This window comes from Eubalaena glacialis, chromosome 2 (genome assembly GCF_028564815.1).
Source record: "Eubalaena glacialis isolate mEubGla1 chromosome 2, mEubGla1.1.hap2.+ XY, whole genome shotgun sequence".
Lineage (NCBI taxonomy): Eukaryota > Metazoa > Chordata > Mammalia > Artiodactyla > Balaenidae > Eubalaena > Eubalaena glacialis.
In genome coordinates, this window is record NC_083717.1 from 78,732,199 (window position 1) to 78,752,345 (window position 20,147).

The window sequence follows — 20,147 nt, forward strand, 5'->3', positions numbered from 1 at the left end:
CTACTGGAAAAATAGACATTATGATTAGGAAAAATAATTATTAACTGGCATAATGATAGATGTATAGAATTGAGAGTTCAGAAATAAGCCCATACATTCATGGACAATTGACTTTTGACAAGGGTGCCAAGACAAGTCAACAGGGGTAATAAGAACAGTGTCTTCAAGAAATGGTGCTGAGAGAACTGGATATCCATTTACAAAAGAATGAAGTTGTACCCCTATCTCATACCATATACAAACATTAACTCGAAATGAATCAAAGACCTAAATGTAAGAGTTAAAACTGTAAAACTTTTGGAAGGAAAGATAGGTATAAATCTTTGTGACCTTAGAGCAGACAAAGGTGTCTTAGATATGACACCAAAAGCACGAGCAACCAAAGAAAAAAAGAAAAATTGGACTTCATCAAAGTTAAATATTTTTATGCTTCGTAGGACACTATCAAGAAAGTGAAAAGACAACTCCAAGAATCGGAGAAAATATTTGCCCTCCTCCACAAACCTCTTCTACTGTCGATTCTAAATTCCCCTGATGCTTAACTATTACCTCTACTTGTTTCAGTGGCTAACCTGATGGTATGAATAAAACCCGCATTCCTGTGGGATCTGAGTCACACATTTGGCTTTGATTACTAGTTCATGAAGGTGACAAAATGTAAAACATATGGGTAATATAAAAGGAGCTTTTAAGGGCTTATATTGTGAGATAAGGCAAGGGTCAGCAATCTATGGCCTATGGGCCAAACTCAGCATAACACATGTTTTTGTAAATAAAGTTTTATTGGAAACAGCCTCACTCATTCATTTACGTATTTTCTATGGATATTTTCGTGCAATCACAGTAGAGTTGAGTGGTTGACAGAGAGACCCTCTTGCCTGCAAAGCCTAAAATATTTACTATGTGGTCCTTTCCAGAAAAAATTTGATGACCCCTGCTCTAAGGCAATCCTTGTCAATAGGAAGTGATATGTTAGTGAAATGCTCAGAAGAATATCATTCCAAATGCTCCCTTTACCTTGCCTCTTGGCCTCTTCTTATTAATTCCATACTTTGAGAGACCTCTCAGCTTTCAAAGCATTCAAGATCTGCTGGGAAAATAATTGTGGCAGACTCTGATAGTTCTCAAGTACACATTCTCCTCTTTTTCACTAAGAGAACAGTTGAAGTTTATCTAGGCATATGGCTGCCAAAAATAAAGATTGCAGTTCTCAGCTTCCTTTGCAGCCAGGCATGGTCATATGACTAAGTTATTGTCGATGAGATGTCACTTCCAGAGACTATCCCTAAAGTAAAGGTTATCCCCCTTGGGTTGTATTTTCTACATCTTGCTGGTAGGAATGTAGATGCAATGACCATGTATCCAGCAGCCACCTTGAACCATGCCTGTACAGTCATATCCTTGTGTTGATAAAGAAGAAAGCTAGAAGGAACCTAGTCCCTACCAGTTAGATATTTTATGTGAGAGAATAACATCTTGAATGTTAAAGGCCCAGTGAAACTGGGTTTTCTGTCTCATGCTACACCACCTAATTCTTACAGATACAATATCATAGACAGTAGAATTATGGCTCTCTGAGGGCAGAGAGCTTGTCTGTTTGAGTCATGGCTACATCTCCATCATTTGAAATGATGCTTGGTGCATAGCAGATACTCAATAAATATTTATTGAAAGGAACATATGAGTAAAATATTATAATGAAGGAGAATGAAGAACCAATACAAATTACTGAGAACAGCACTTTCCACATCTAGAGAATTATTTTTAAATTGTGGTTAAATATACATAACATAAAATTTACCATCTTAGCCATTTAAAAAATTATGGTAAAATACACATAACATAAAAATTTCCATCTTAACTATTTTTAAGTGTACAGTTCCTTGGTCCTAACTACATTCACATTGCATAACAATCTATAAAACTTTTCTCACCTTAATAGCTAAAACTCTGTACCCATTAAATAATAACACCCATTCTCCCCTCCCCTCAGCCCCTGGCAACCATTATTCAACTTTCTCTCTCTATGGATTTGACTATTCTGTGTACCTCATATAAGTGGAATCATACAATATTTGTCCTTTTTTGACTGACTTATTTCATTATTAGCATAATGACCTCAAGTTTCATCCATGTTGTATCATATGTTAGAATTGCATTCCTTTTTAGGGATGAATGATATTCCCTCGTGTGTATATACCACATTTTGTTTATCCTTTCATTGTCCATGGATGCTTGGGTGGCTTCCACTTTTCGGCTGCTGTTATGTGAGTAATGCTGCTATGAACACAAATATACAGAGAACGTTTTTAAATTTTCAGATTTCTTAGATTTTCTGACTTACTGAGTGAAAATCTTAGAAGTGGGAGAAGAGGAGTGAGGAGCCGTTTGGAAGATGTATTTTAAAATGTTTTTGGGTGATTTCAAATATAGACAGTGTAGTCCTTGGATTGACAATTGGGAGCCACTGATCCCACACAATAAGTATACTAGTCTAGAAGTACCAGAACCACCCAGAATAATGAGGTTGTAAGATGTGAGTTCAGCATGTTGTTTGAGAAGAAAAGACATTTCAGGTTGAAGAAAAAATAAATTTAGAGATATAAGCATTATGACTTTACTTTTTTAGGTGTCCTTAATTATGGAATCATAGCTCATTAATAGTCCAAATTGAGTCATGGTGATATATTTTCATTCAATCATTATTGAAAATAGCAACAACAAAGTATTTTTCCATTAAGTATATAGTAAATTTTGTTACATTTATGAAACTCTCATTAGAGCAACAATGTTTTCAGCTTAACTTCCCCATACACACCGAATTGTTTCTCTCGTGTGAAGATGGAACACTAGGAAAGAAAAATTGATGCAGAAATAAGACCTCTTAAAACTGAAATTCATCTAAAATTGTCTTTTGACCATGATGAAGGACTGTACAATTTGTAGTATAACAAAATCACTCCAAATTCTTTTTCCAATAGCTGAGAGAAAATCTGTGTGTTGAGATTTGATCCAACATTGAAATGGAATTGCAAACATTTATCAGCTTCTTTGTTGTGGCCTTAAACTAGCGGAGGAACTTTGTCAGAAATCCTGCTTTTTCCCAAATCATTGCATCTACTTCTAAATCAATACATTGGTCGTATTCTGCCCCCTTTGGTTGAGTTACATTAAAAACAAATTTATCCTTCAACCTTTTACCCTACCAGGATATTAACTCAGCTATTTAACTTATTCTTTAGATAAAATAGTATGTGTTCTGATATATATGTTTTAAAATAATTTTCATTTTTGTAAATTGCTTGGATATAACCACTAAAATTCCTCCCACCATGGCTTTATAATAAATTTTATTAACTTATTTTCATTTTGTAAGTGAACAAGTGATATTCACTGTGACTTTCTGCTTCTTTTCAAATGCAATTCTAGTTATTTGATAAAGTGTCATGTTATATGAAACTTATTATGCTAAGAGAATGTCTTCCTCTCATTGACTTCTTTAATTCATTAGTTCATTCAACAACAACAAAAATAATAAAGCACTCACTATGTGTCAGGAACTTGAATCAGTGTGTGGAAAGAGACAGTTTCTCACATGTAGCTTATAGTTAAGTGAGAGAGACAGACTTTCATGATAGAATCTCACAAATAGATGTATAATTTCTATACTTATAAGCTACAAAACTGAATCGTTATTGTGCTTTGTGAGTGAATAACAAGGATCCAGTCTGTGTGATGACTCATGGAAGGGATTTGAGCTGAGAATTAAAGGATAAGTGGGATAAGAAGCATAATATTGGGTGTGTGGGAGGCCAAGAGGGTTTCGGGAAGAGAGAACGACATGAACAGAGGTTAAAGTTTGGCCTCTGTGGCTTGAACCCAGGGAGCAAATGCAAATGTGCTTCAAGTTGTATGAAGGACTTTTGCCTTTGTTTCATGTGCAATGATACATTAGCTTGGATGGATATTAGCTAAGAATCTTTCAGCTACATGCAATGGAAAACCCAGTCCAACCTGCCTCAAGTCAAAAAAGAAAAAAAAAGAGTCATTGGCTTATGTAATAGTGAAGTTCAGAGTTCAGACCCCACCCAAGCCCAGTTTTACCCATAGGAGGCTGATGTCTTCATTCCCCAGCTCTTGCTCTCTGGGGTCCCTTGACTTTGCTGTCATCCTTGTGCTAGCTTAATCTTCAGTTTGGTTCCCATCATGGTCACATGAACCAGTCAATGTCCCTGATTGGGTCTGCTTAAATCACATGCCCACCTTGAGCCAATTCCTTTGGCTAGGGGACTGAAGTACTTTGATTAGTTTAGGTATGGGTTAAGTGCCCTTTGTTAAAACAATCTCTGTGGTGAGGGGAGAGTATGCCAGTTAGGGCATCCATAACTTGGGAGTTGGAGGTAGAGGTAATCCCAAACTACTTAGGGGAAGGGTGGTTTTCTAAAAGAAATTTAGGGGGGTATTACCTTAAGGAAGGTGGAAATTTTCTAGACAGAAATCAGATGTCCAACAGACTTCTGAAGAGTTTTAAGAAAGATAAGAATAGAGGAAGTAACATAAACAGATCTGCATTCATACACACACACCCACACACACACAAAGATGGCCTTCAGAGTGGAAATGGATTGGAATGGATTTGAGGGGAGCAAGAGTACACACAGGGAAGACCAATTAGTAGGTTAGATTAGTAGTCCATTATGATGATAGCTTGGACAGAGGAAGTGGTAGCAGAGCTGGGAATAAGTAGAGAGATTCAAGAGGCACTTAGAAGATAAAATAAATACAACTTGGTGGTTAATTGGATATGGAAGAAGTGAAGGCAAATACATTATTAAAGTTAACCCCCGGGTTTCTGGCTTACATATAAATTGGATAAATGGTAGTAACATTGTACTGATAAGGGTTATTAAAAGAAGACCAGCTTTGGGAGATACAGTCTCAATTTCAGATTAATCTTAGTTCTTTTTGAGACATCTAAGTGGAACTGGCCAAAAGACACTTACATTGTTTTGATTTACTCAGATATGTTTATTAAAGGCTTTGGGACAAATCATCTTTCACACTTGGCTAAATTTCCCTAAATCCCTTTGTATCAGGAAAAGAAAATAGCTTTCCACTCCATCTAACCCCTACAAAGATGTATTAATATTCCTTCATAATCTTCCCTTTATGCATTACTTAAGAGTCTTCTCTTTTCCTTCTGAAATCCCCTTCCATTGGATACACACTAACTTGTATTAAAGAATCCCGTGGTGCATAATGGCCCCTGCTGCAGGCTCCCAGACATCCAGCACACCGTGCAATGGGAGACGCAGAATCACAGCCTTCTTTTGATGATCTGTCATGCCCTAAGGACTGAGGTGCTGGTGGAATGTTTGTGGGGGAGCAATTTAAACTTTAAAATGTATTACTGTCAGAGCTTCAGACTTAGTTATATATATATAATTTATATTATATATATGATTTTACTTGGTTTCAAGTGATAAAAACCCATCTCAAAATAAGGTAAAAGGGAACTTACTGGCTCTTATAAAAGAGAAATACAAGGTGAAGCTGGTTTATAGGACTCTGGAGACTCAGAAAACCCTTGCTAGATATTCTTCTCCCTCTTTTTCTTCCCACCTGTCTCTCTCTCTCTCTCTCTCTCTCTCCCTCCCTCCCTCTATCTTTCTGTCTCTGTTGCATTTCGCTGTGTGTTTCTCTCAACTGCTTCTCCTGAAGATGGAATTTCCTTCTTGTGGATTGGTGGGGATGGGTATCAGAGTAGGCATAAACAAATTCAAACTTATATGACCACAGCTTGGCTAACTCAGGAGATGAAAAGAGTTTCTCTCTCCATAGTCCATTTATAAAATCCAGGGGTAGAAGTTTGATATGGTCTAGGTCATATACAAACCCTCCAGTATATAGAGGATTATGATTGACTAGTTGTGGAGTATATACCTTCTTGGAGGCAGGAACAGAGCCTCATGAATTGAGGAACAGGTTGCTGACTAAAAGAAGTGTATGTGGTGACAGGACATATGAGGAAGGGGAGTGTGGTGAAGGGGAGGCATTTACCAGAAGAGGGCAGAAAGGAATGATGAGTGCACACAAACAATAATTGGTCCTTCCAGTTACAAGGTATGAAAACTTGTTCGAGTGTTTGCTCCATGGGAAAAAAAAAAGAGGAAGAATTTTTGTTGCTTTTCATAGCCAAGACTTAGAGAGTAGTTCTGAACCTAGGTACATCCATATATACCTCTTAAATACTCCTCTCATTTGTTCATTAGACAAATATTAAAAATATTTTAAAAAGTGATTTTTAATATTTTCTCTCTATGCTCCACCATTTATGTGGTTCAGATAGTGTTTACACATCTCTTTCCCTCTGTCCAACTAAAAACAGTTTGTTTTCTTCAAAGTATATACTTCCAATGTAAATTCCTGAGAAAGGACATCTTTCTTAATAACTATCATGACATTTGAGCAGTTTCTTAGGTTGGGCTCCCACAGAAGCTGACTTGGAAACAAGGATTTGAGAGCTGGTAGTTAACTTTGGAGGTGGTTCCTGGCATCACTCTTAGGGGAGCAGGGAATTGAGACAAGGAAGGAAAGGAAGCTGATAAAGGATTCACTATTGAGCAGATTACTGCTATGGGTAACTGGATTTCAGTACCAAGGGGGAACTCTGAGAGACAGTGTAGAATATTCCGCAGTTATCCCAGTTGAGAGGCAAAGAAGTTGGATATTTGTCCTCCAACTCCCATCTGTCATTGGCTCAGGGCTGATTCGGGGCATTAATGCCCATGTGCATCCAGTCTGCCCCATTTCCCTTAGGTAGAAAGTGGCAGGTGTTTATAGAAGGATGCTGTCAGCATAACGTGCATCAGGGAGTGTGGAGAGGATACAGGCAGGGAATCAACAGCATCTGTTACAACCCTATTCTGGTCAAATCATAGGTTGATGGACTTTGGGTCAGTGTGTAATCAGCTTTGGTTCCTATAAGGATTGTAGTTATGTAATACTGAATGGAGTTTAATAGGCTGCTTTTTCAGGAGGGCTGTGGGCATGGCAGGAACTGTCGATTAATATATCTAGTTTAAAGAGATAAAAAATATGAACATACTTACAGTGGCAGATCATTTATCTGGAAGTCTAAAATTGTAGCATCCAAACAAAGAAACTATTAAAAAGAATGATGGCTTAACCAGTGACAGCAAGAGTGTAACAACTATGTCACTGGAAATGCATGTGCTGTGATAATACTTAGTTATTGTAGGTTTAGGCACACAAAAACTGTTTTTGAAGCTTTGCATTGCAGTTATGCAAATACGTTTTATGTAGGCCCTAGTCCTACATAAAAAAAAAATCAAAAGACTGCACTAATTTCCTTCCTTCAGGACTTAGCCCAAAACTCTGTGTGGGCAGTGAGGGGCAGGGGCCTGAGCAGTGGTGTGTGGTGGGCTAGCATACACTGTTGGAGACTGGGCAGCATGAGAAGGGTATCCATGTGGCAGTGGCAGCCTGGGACAGGTGTCAGAGCGTGAATGGAATGAGGAAGGTGTTCACGTGGAGGGGAGGCAGCAACAATGGGAAAGTACTTACGTACAGGGTTACTGGAGAAGTATGTCAATATATTGAGGATAATGGTTGCCCAGACTCTCACTGTTGGAGAAGGTAAGTACAAAGGAGAAAACTAGAATGAACCCTGTGTTTTGGATTGGCAGTATCCGTGAACTCATGGATTTCAGTAGGTGGGGAGTGGGGGTAGATATATAGATACATAGATGGATAGATATAGTTGTAAATGTATGTATACATACATATGTATATACAGGCATCCCTAGCTCTGTCCACCGTGAGGACCTGGAAACAGCAACATCCCAATAGCAATGCGGACATTAAGCATCCACTTCTTGTTTTCTAAATTCCATTCTCCATTAAAAGAAACAAGGCAGAGTTGAGGCAGGGAAGGTATGAGATGACCCTGGAACATCTTGTGTCAGAAAATAAGCAAGTGCTCAAAGAATGATGATGATGTTAAAAGAACAGAAAAGCCAGCTTCCAAAGGCTCCCACTGGCCAAACCTGGCATCATTTGGTTGTCCAAATAAGTGACAATATGGATTATAAAATTGAATAAAATAAGAATTCATGAATTCATGTTGACATAAATAAATGTAGGAAGGAGAAATTTTTTTCTTATAACTAGTAAATGTAGAAGGAATGATGGAATTTTAGAAAATCACTATTTGACAAGCATCATCATCATAATTAATTCAGCAAAGGAAATCAATGAATGCTAAAACTAGTTGGTGAAATTTGATGAAAAATGGGATAAAGAACCTCTTAACGAAATACTTATTAATTAGGAAGTAAAAAAGTATGTTACAGAGGAGAAGCTTGATAGACACCACCTTAATCAAATGTAACTAAAGGCCCATTGAGGAGAGTGTCCTAAAACAAAATGAGTCGCTTCAAAACCAAATCTTTTCACCTCCAAGGATCAAAATTCCAGCCATCCCTGTTCACTGCCTTCTACATTCTCCCTCACCATCTCCTCCTCAAATGACCATCTTGACCAAATACCCTATTAGAAATAAAAATGAGATAATTTGATTCTGAGACTTTAATAGATCTCTTTTACTTTCATGGCTGCTTCTTTTTCACAAAAATTTTAAAATATTTTGAATGGGAATTTTGATGAATTCTTTTTTTAAAATTAATTAATTTAATTTTTGGCTGTGTTGGGTCTTTGTTGCTGTGCCTAGGCTTTCTCTAGTTGCGGTGAGCGGGGGCTACTCTTTGTTGCGGTGCGTGGGCTTCTCATTGTGGTGGCTTCTCTTGTTGCGGAGCATGGGCTCTAGGTGCGCAGGCTTCAGTAGTTGTGGCACGTAGGCTCAGTAGTTGTGGCTTGCAGGCTCTAGAGCGCAGGCTCAGTAGTTGTGGCACACGGGCTTAGTTGCTCCACGGCACGTGGGATCTTCCTGGACCAGGGCTCGAACCTGTGCCCCCTGCATTGGCAGGCGGATTCTTAAGCACTGCACCACCAGGGAAGTCCCTGAATTCCTATTTCTTCCTTAAGTTGTGGCTTTATGATTTACAGGGAGAATTGTGACCACAATACATGAGATTCTGACAGATATTTCAAGGTAAAAAAGCAGCTGGTAAAGTTTTGTAAGAATTGATAGCACTCTTTTTTTTTTAATTTTTGAATTTTATTGTATTTATTTTTTTATACAGCAGGTTCTTATTAGTCATCAATTTTGTACACATCAGTGTATACATGTCAATCCCAATCACCCAATTCATCACACCACCACCCCCACCCCCCGCTGCTTTCCCTGCTTGGTGTCCATACGTTTGTTCTCTACATCTGTGTCTCTATTTCTGCCCTGCAAACCAGTTCATCTGTACCATTTTTCTAGGTTCCACATACATGTGTTAATATATGATATTTGTTTTTCTCTTTCTGACTTACTTCACTCTGTATGACAGTCTCTAGATCCATCCACGTCTCAACAAATGACCGAATTTCGTTCCTTTTTATGGCTGAGTAATATTCCATTGTATATATGTACCACAACTTCTTTATCCATTCGTCTGTCGATGGGCATTTAGGTTGCTTCCATGACCTGGCTATTGTAAATAGTGCTTAAATGAACATTGGGGTGCATGTGTCTTTTTGAATTATGGTTTTCTCTGGGTATATTCCCAGTAGTGGGATTGCTGGATCATATGGTAATTCTATTTTTAGTTTTTTAAGGAACCTCCATACTGTTCTCCATAGTGACTGTATCAATTTACATTCCCACCAACAGTGCAAGAGGGTTCCCTTCTCTCCACACCCTCTCCAGCATTTGTTGTTTGTAGATTTTCTGATGATGGCCATTCTAACTGGTGTGAGGTGATACCTCATTGTAGTTTTGATTTGCATTTCTCTAATAATTAGTAATGTTGAGCAGCTTTTCATGTGCTTCTTGGCCATCTGTATGTCTTCTTTGGAGAAATGTCTATTTAGGTCTTCTGCCCATTTTTGGATTGGGTTGTTTGTTTTTTAATATTGAGCTGCATGGGCTGTTTATATATTTTGGAGATTAATCCTTTGTCCGTTGATTTGTTTGCAAATATTTTCTCCCATTCTGAGGGTTGTCTTTTCGTCTTGTTTATGGTTTCTTTTGCTGTGCAAAAGCTTTGAAGTTTCATTAGGTCCCATTTGTTTATTTTTGTTTTTATTTCCATTACTCTAGGAGGTGGATCAAAAAAGATCTTGCTGTGATTGATGTCAAAGAGTGTTCTTGCTATGTTTTCCTCTAAGAGTTTTATAGTGTCCGGTCTTACATTTAGGTCTTTAATCCATTTTGAGTTTATTTTTGTGTGTGGTGTTAGGGAGTGTTCTAATTTCATTCTTTTACATGTAGCTGTCCAGTTTTCCCAGCACCACTTATTGAAGAGACTGTCTTTTCTCCATTGTATATCCTTGCCTCCTTTGTCATAGATTAGTTGACCATAGGTGTGTGGGTTTATCTCTGGGCTTTGTATCTTGTTCCATTGATCAGTGTTTCTGTTTTTGTACCAGTACCATATTGTCTTGCTTACTGTAGCTTTGTAATATAGTCTGAAGTCAGGGAGTCTGATTCCTCCAGCTCCATTTTCTTCCCTCAAGACTGCTTTGGCTATTTGGGGTCTTTTGTGTCTCCATACAAATTTTAAGATTTTTGTTCTAGTTCCATAAAAAATGCCATTGGTAATTTGATAGGGATTGCATTGAATCTGTAGATTGCTTTGGGTAGTATAGTCATTTTCACAATATTGATTCTTCCAATCCAAGAACATGGTATATCTCTCCATCTGTTGGTATCCTCTTTAATTTCTTTCATCAGTGTCTTATAGTTTTCTGCATACAGGTCTTTTGTCTCCCTAGGTAGGTTTATTCCTAGGTATTTTATTCTTTTTGTTGCAGTGGTAAATGGAAGTGTTTCCTTAATTTCTCTTTCAGATTTTTCATCATTAGCGTATAGGAATGCAAGAGATTTCTCTGCATTAATTTTGTATCCTGCTACTTTACCAAATTCATTGATTAGCTCTAGTAGTTTTCTGGTGGCATCTTTAGGATTCTCTATGTATATAGTATCATGTCATCTGCAAACAAAGACAGTTTTACTTTTTCTTTTCCAATTTGTACTCCTTTTATTTCTTTTTCTTCTCTGATTGCCATGGCTAAGACTTCCAAAAGTATGTTGAATGATAGTGGTGAGAGTGGACATCCTTGTCTTGTTCCTTATCTTAGAGGAAATGCTTTCAGTTTTTCACCATTGAGAATGATGTTTGCTGTGGGTTTGTCATATATGGCCTTTATTATGTTGAGGTAGGTTCCCTCTATGCACACTTTCTGGAGAGTTTTTATCATAAATGGGTGTTGAATTTTGTCAAAAGCTTTTTCTGCATCTATTGAGATGATCATATGGTTTTTATTTTTCAATTTGTTAATATAGTGTATCACACTGATTGATTTGCGTACATTGAAGAATCCTTGCATCCCTGGGATAAATCCCACTTGGTCATGGTGTATGATCCTTTTAATGTGTTGTTGGATTCTGTTTGCTAGTATTTTGTTGAGGATTTTTGCATCTATATTCATCAGTGATATTGGTCCGTAATTTTCTTTTTTTGTAGTATCTTTGTCTGGTTTTGGTATGAGGGTGATGGTGGCCTCATAGAATGAGTTTGGGAGTGTTCCTTCCTCTGCAATTTTTTGGAAGAGTTTGAGAAAGATGGGTGTTAGCTCTTCTCGAAATGTTTGATAGAATTCACCTGTGAAGCCATCTGGTCCTGGACTTTTGTTTGTTGGAAGATTTTTAATCACAGTTTCAATTTCATTACTTGTGATTGGTCTGTTCATGTTTTCTATTTCTTCCTGGTTCAGTCTTGGAAGGTTATACCTTTCTAAGAATTTATCCATTTCTTCCAGGTTGTCCATTTTATTGGCATAGAGTTGCTTGTAGTAGTCTCTTAGGATGCTTTGTATTTCTGAGGTGTCTGTTGTAACTTCTCCTTTTTCATTTCTAATTTTATTGATTTGAGTCCTCTCCCTCTTTTTCTTGATGAGTCTGGCTAATGGTTTATCAATATTGTTTATCTTCTCAAAGAACCAGCTTTTAGTTTTATTGATCTTTGCTATTGTTTTCTTTGTTTCTATTTCATTTATTTCTGCTCTGATCTTTATGATTTCTTTCCTTGTGCTAACTTTGGGTTTTGTTTGTTCTTCTTTCTCTAGTTCCTTTAGGTGTAAGGTTAGATTGTTTATTTGAGAATTTTCTTGTTTCTTGAGGTAGGCTTGTATAGCTATAAACTTCCCTCTTAGAACTGCTTTTGCTGCATCCCATAGGTTTTGGATCGTCGTGTTTTCGTTGTCATTTGTCTCTAGGTATTTTTTGATTTCCTCCTTGATTTCTTCAGTGATCTCTTGGTTATTTAGTAACGTATTGTTTAGCTTCCATATGTTTGTGTTTTTTACGTTTTTTTCCCTGTAAGTCATTTCTAATCTCATAACGTTGTGGTCAGAAAAGATGCTTGATATGATTTCAATTTTCTTAAATTTACTGAGGCTTGATTTGTGACCCAAGATGTGATCTATCCTGGAGAATGTTCAATGCGCACTTGAGAAGAAAGTGTAATCTGCTGTTTTTGGATGGGATGTCCTATAAATATCAGTTAAATTTATCTGGTCTATTGTGTCATTTAAAGCTTGTGTTTCCTTATTTATTTTCATTTTGGATAATCTGTCCATTGGTGTAATGAGGTGTTAAAGTCCCCCACTGTTATTGTGTTACTGTCGATTTCCTCTGTTTTAGCTGTTGCCTTATGTATTGAGGTGCTCCTATGTTGGGTGCATATATATTTATAATTGTTATATCTTCTTCTTGACTGATCCCCTGATCATTATGTAGTGTCCTTCCTTGTCTCTTGTAACATTCTTTATTTTAAAGTCTGTTTTATCTGATATGAGTATTGCTACTCCAGCTTTCTTTTGATTTCCATTTGCATGGAATATCTTTTTCCAACCCATCACTTCCAGTCTGAACGTGTCCCTAGGTCTGAAGTGGGTCTCTCGTAGACAGCATATATATGGGTCTTGTTTTTGTATCCATTCAGCAAGCCTGTGTCTTTTGGTTGGAGCATTTAATCCATTCATGTTTAGGGTAATTATCGATATGTATGTTCCTATGACCATATTCTTAATTGTTTTGGGTTTGTTGTTGTAAGTCCTTTTCTTCTCTTGTGTTTCCCCCTTAGAAAAGTTCCTTTAGCATTTGTTGTAGGGCTGGTTTTGTGGTGCTGAATTCTCTTACCTTTTGCTTGTCTGTAAAGCTTTTGATTTCTCCATCGAATCTGAATGAGATCCTTGCTGGGTAGAGTAATCTTCGTTGTAGGTTCTTTCCTTTTGTCACTTTAAGTATATCATGCCACTCCCTTGTGGCTTGCAGAGTTTCTGCTGAGAAATCAGCTGTTAAGCTTATGGGAGTTCCTTGTGTGTTGTCATTTTTCCCTTGCTGCTTTTAATAATTTTTCTTTGTCTTTAATTTTTGCCAGTTTGCTTACTATGTGTCTCGGCATGTTTCTCCTTGGGTTTATCCTGTATGGGACTCTCTGTGCTTCCTGGAGTTGGGTGGCTATTTCCTTTCCCATGTTAGGGAAGTTTTCGACTATAATCTCTTCAAATATTTTCTCTGGTCCTTTCTCTCTCCTCTCTTCTTCTGGGACCCCTATAATACGGATGTTGTTGTGTTTAATGTTGTCCCAGAGGTCTCTTAGGCTGTCTTCATTTCTTTTCATTCTTTTTTCTTTATTTTGTTCTGCAGCAGTGAATTCTACCATTCTGTCTTCCAGGTCACTTATCCGTTCTTCTGCCTCAGTTATTCTGCTATTGATTCCTTCTAGTGTATTTCTCATTTCAGTTATTGTATTGTTCATCTCTGTTTTTTTGTTCTTTAATTCTTCTAGGTCTTTGTTAAACATTTCTTGCTTCTTCTCAATCTTTGCCTCCATTCTTTTTCCGAGGTCTTGGATCATCTTCACTGTCATTATTCTGAATTCTTTTTCTGGAAGCTTGCCTATGTCCACTTCATTTAGTTGTTTTTTCTGGGGTTTTATCTTGTTCCTTCATCTGGTACATAGCCCTCTGCCTTTTCATCTTGTCTGTCTTTCTGTGAATGTGGTTTTTGTTCCACAGGCTGCAGGATTGTAGTTCTTCTTGCTTCTGCTGTCTGCCCTCTCACTCTTTTTTTTTAAATTTTTTTTTTGACGTAACATTGGTTTATAACCTTATATATTTCATGTGTACAATATTACAGTTCTTCTACTTAACAGAATTTACTCCCTGTGGTGAATTTAAAATGGCCACAAATTCTTTGCAGCCTTTCCCATCAAGAGGCAGAGTCTATTTCCACACACCTTGAATCTGGGCCAGTCTTGAGAATTTGACCAGTAGAATATGGTGACATGACATTGTGTGACTTCCTAGCTGAGGCCTCAAAGAGGACTTGAAGCTTCTGCTTTTGCCCCTCTGGAATCTACCTGCCACGTGAGAAATCCCAAACTCGCCTACTACAGAGGTCATGTGGAGGCAAATGAGGCCCTCAGTCAACTGCCAGACATGTGAGTGAGACCATTTTGCCCCCCAGTCAACTTGCCAACTGATTAGAAACATATGCATCAACCCAACCAACCATGGAGAGCAGAGACAAGTCATCGCCAAAGAGCCCTGCCCAAAATGTCAACCCATAGAATTTTGAGCCTTTAATAAACCAAGAGATAAATTATACCCTGTGGGCCAAATTTGGCTCTCCGTCTTCTTTTATAAATCACGTTATGTTGGAATATATCCACACCCCTTTGTTTACATATTGTTTATGTCTGCTTTTGTGCTACAACAGCAGACTTGAGTAGTTGTGACAGAGATTATATGGCTCACAAACTCTAAAAATATCTACAATTTGGCCCTTTACAGAAAAAGTTTGCCAAGTCTTTATTTTAAGCCATTAAGTTCTGGGACAGTTTGCTTTACAATAATAGATAAATCAAATATTCCCTTTATAGCAGAAGAGCAGTCAAGTCCTTGCTTGAACTATAATTAATTTTTATAATTTCATGTATACATGTTTGAAACCTGTGAAGGCATTTAACTTTATCTAGACCAAAATCTGTTTTCATATGAATAACAATGTCATTTTTCTAAATAGAATATGTTAATAATGCTGAGCACAATATCTACTTTCTTTTTTTTTTTAAATTAATTAATTAATTTATTTATGGCTGTGTTGGGTCTTTGTTTCTGTGCGAGGGCTTACTCTAATTGTGGCAAGTGGGGGCCACTCTTCATCGCGGTGCGCGAGCCTCTCACTATTGCGGCCTTTCGTGTTGCGGAGCACAGGTTCCAGACGCGCAGGCTCAGTAATTGTGGCTCATGGGCCCAGTTGCTCTGCGGCATGTGGGATCCTCCCAGACCAGGGCTCGAGCCCGTGTCCTCTGCATTGGCAGGCAGATTCTCAACCACTGCGCCACCAGGGAAGCCCAATATCTCCTTTCTTGATACAAGGCACTTTTTAAATTTAATAACCAGGTAAAATCCAATATGGCTCTTTTCCACCCTCAGAAAATGTTTCATTTAAAAATTATTAATGCAGGCTTCCCTGGTGGCGCAGTGGTTAAGAACCGCCTGCCAATGCAGGGGACACGGGTTCGAGCCCTGGTCTGGGAAGATCCCACATGCCACAGAGCAACTAAGCCCGTGTGCCACAACTACTGAGCCTGAGCTCTCGAGCCCGCGAGCCACAACTACTGAGCCCATGAGCCACAACTACTGAAGCCCGCACATCTAGAGCCCATGCTCTGCAACAAGAGAAGACACCTTAATGAGAGGCCTGCGCACTGCAATGAAGAGTAGCCGCCGCTCGGTACAACTAAAAAGAAAGCCTGCATTCAGCAACAAAGACCCAACGGAGCCAAAAACAAAGAAACAAAAAAATAAATTTATAAAAAAATAAATAAAAATTATTAATGCTAAAGTGATTTTAACTTGATGTCAGAAATGAGCCTCGGTACTATATGAAAGTCTTTCAATGTGTAATAATTCACTGTAGAAAGCAACCTCCTAGAATTACTGCTACATTTTCACAACTTTTGCCTGATAGTTGGTCCTTATCTTTTTTTTTTTTAAAAGGAAAAGTAAAATATTAGCCTGTCTTCAACCTTCAAAGAGATGAGACATATTTTCTGACTTGTACAAGGTATTTTAAAAAACTAATTTTAAGGTTTGGCAGTTCTTCTGTGTAATCCCAGTTTGTTGAAAAGTATGAATAGATTTCCACATGAGCTTGGGAAATATGAATAAATATAATATGTAAAATACTGTCAAACTCAGATATTTAACTGTGTACTGCAGAAGTTTACTATCTGTTCTTCTCTGCCTAAATACATGGACAATCAGTTAATGCTAATTAAATGTCACTACTTCTACAAACTATAAGATATAATAGTAAAGGAAATGGGAAATATGCTGCATTTTTCCAATAGCTGTGAAGAGACATGAAATGTACAACAGGGCATGAATGTACATGGTCAACACTCCTGGGTCAGTTTTGAAACATTTACAACTCTGAAAGAAAATGCTGGTTAGAGAAACAGTATGAAACTAGGTGCCTGAATTGTCATCAGTATGAGTTATGATTCTGAAGGCTTAACGCTAGGTTGGCAATCGGACCTAAAGGACTTTCCTTCAAGATATTTTAGATTGTCCACTCAAATTTTGAGAAAAACTTCCACAGTTCCTAACTTGATCTCTGCCTTTTCTTCATAACACGTATCCAATATTTAAAAATTATATTTAACGGCATACTTTCATTGTCCTTGAACTAGAATTGTATGATTTTTAGGACTGGAAGAGACCATACAGATTATCTAGTCCACTTGCTCATTTTGCAGAAAAGGAAATTGTTTCTCTTCATGTGTATATGTATTTCATCTCCAAAGGACCAATTTATATAATACCATTTTGCACATACCTAACAAAGTACAGATTCTAAATACTTTTGAGTGGAATAGAAATTATGTGCATTAATAATTTAGTGGAAAAATTGAAACTATTCTGGTTGTCTACAGATTATAAGAATTTGGATCAGAGTCCCAAAAGACCAGAGATAAAATTCAAAGGGTTCTAATAAATAAATTAATTAATTAACTTTAAAAAAAAAAGAAAAAATTCAAAGGGATCTAAAAATGAGAGTAAAGATTGAATTTGTCAGTAGCCTTGTGTTATGGTCTAAATCGTATACCCTTAAAATTTGTATGTTAAAATCCTAACCCCCAGTACCTCAGAATATGACTATTTGGAGACAAGGTCTTTACAATGGTAATTAAATTTAAATGAGGTGATTGTGGTGGGCCCTAATCCAGTAAGACTGGTGTCCATATAAAAAGAGGCGATTAGGACACAGTTACATATAACAGGAGGGCCATGCGAAGACATTGGGAGAAGATGGCAGTGTATAAACCAGGGAGAGATGCCTCAGAGAAAAAGAAACTTGTCAACACCTTGATCTCTAACTTCTAGCCTACAGAATTGTGAGAAAATAAATTTCTGTTGTTTAAGCCAGTCAGTCTGTGGTACTTCATTATGGCAGCCCTAGCAAACCAGTATACCTTGTAAAAATGTGGTACCCAGGGCGGAAGATAATACAGGTGTGACCAAATGACATGATTGACATCTTTATCATGGTGAACACTGTAGTTCTGTTGATGTCACGTAAGATTTTGTAACCTGTATACAGTTCAGATATTCCTGGCAGCTTCTCAGCTCAGAGTTCCATCCAAAGATACACATGTCAGACATCCAAAAAGAGTTGGGAAAAATGTTTAAATTTTATTAAAGTCTCTTAGAACACACACAAAATGACACAATATTCATAACACATGACAACACTTCCTTTAAAATCTCTTTCTTCATCTAAAAAGCCTCCCTTGCCACAGCACTGCAGCTAATCCAATTTATTTTTCTTTTCTCTTTTTTATAAACTCCCAAACCCTCTCTCCTATCCAGCACTTAACTGCCTTTTGCCTTTCTAGTGCCTCCCCTCGTCTTCAGCATCTGACTTTTTTCTTGTGCAACTTTCCAAATTTTCCAGTAGAACAATCAAATCTTTTCCTCTTACCCAAGCCCCCAATCTCTTGAAAAGGCTCAGGAACTGACCTTGCCAAACAAGAACTTTCCTTGGCTGAAGGAGGGAGGGGAGAGACTGTGAACAGTCAGACATTAATTTTTTTTTCCTGTCAAAAATGCATTCAATTTGTTGGCAGCTGGTTTACATTTTTGCTGATACGTATTAAGTTTACAGTAAACGAAAATGTTTCAGTGTTTAGGTGTTAAGTGAAATTATCCTTATCCTGTACTCAGGTGGGTTTTTTCGGTTTTAAATTCAATGCAAAGCTTTTCATTTCTTCCTGATAAGTTTCATCTTTTGGCCCAGTGTTCCAACATTCCAGGCTCTTTTTGAATCTTTTTTTCTTTCATCTAACACATGAGACATTTTTTCTAGTTTTATGAATTCGATAGACTGGGACCACCAGCTGCGAATGAGTCAGCAGTATAGTGTGGCTGTTTTTATAAAGCTAACTATGATAGTGAAATATATTAATAGGTCTGTGACATCTAAGAGTTAGGAAAGTATCCCTCTGCTAAACTTAGAATTGGTCACAACTTTAAAGTATCATGCCAAGTTTGGGCACTGGCATTTTAATGCACATGTGAAATGGGAGGGAGGATTTGAGAGTAGAGTAACAAAAATGAACCCAAAAAATGAAATGAAATGTGGTTAAAGTCATTATGATTATTTAAACTAGAGAAGAAAAATTTTTACATATTTATGAAGAGGCTCTGTAGAGAAGAAACTCACCTATTCTTCAGTTCTCAGGGAGCCCAGGACAAAGCAAGAGGATGTGGCCTTCAGGAAATGGGAAACAAAATAAAATTCTAATAATAGAGGACTGTTTAAATAAATTATAATGCCTCCATATAATGAAAACTATCATGAAACACTTGATGAAACATATATAAAAATATATAATATAAATATATTAAATATATATATAAATTTTCCATTAGGAAAAAATAAACCTAGGAAGAAAGAAAGTGAAAAAAAAGTCAAATAGAGTAAATAATGGTCACAAGCCTAATTTCTTTAATGTACAGAAAAATTGAACAGTAAGAGAAAGATTAATCACCCAATAGAAAAATGTGCAGTGAATTCAAAGAAAAAGGTTATACTGAGATGCAAATGGCTAATAAAAATAGTAGAAGGTTGTTTAACCTCACTAATAATTAAAGAAATGTATTTTATAGTGAGAACCAGATGCACTTCAAAAAATCCTGTCAAAATAGCGAAGTTGAGAAAGTTTAATACCCAGAATTTTCAAGAATATAATTAAGCAGGCATTCTTACACACCACTGGTGGTAGTGTGAATTGGTACAACTTTCTTGGAGAGTAATTTTGACAGCATTGATAAAAATTTTAAATATGCACACTCTTCGACCCAACCATTCGACTTCTAGAAATTTATTATACAAATATTCTTGCACAAGTACAGAAAGATACAGCTACAATTGCAGTGTTGTTATAGGGGGAAAAATACTCAAATGCTTATCAATTAGAAACTGTTTAAGTAAATTAAGGGTCATATATACTATGAAATTCTAGGCATCCATTTTATATTCCTATGTATTCCTATGCACACAGTCATGGGAAGATGTCTTAGATAATAATGTTAGATGAAAAACAAATTTCAGAAAACATGTGTAGTATGATCTCATTTGTGAAAAAAAAATGTCTATATGTAAGTATGTGTAAGGCTATATTCTAGACTGGTGGTCAGGCCTACATCCCTAAATAAGAGAATGGAGGACTCTCCTCTAGCGAAATTGATCAGTCTAAGAGAAAGTACTTGCAATTAGATTTGGGGTCCTATTCCTTCTACAGCAGAGAACTCATCAGTCAGCAAGCTTCACTTAGGCGCACAGAGCTTCTAATTAAATCAGTTTTTTAGTGATTCTTTCAATATGAACAGAAAAGATTACTAGACAATTGAGGAATGCTTCCAACAAAGAGACCAAA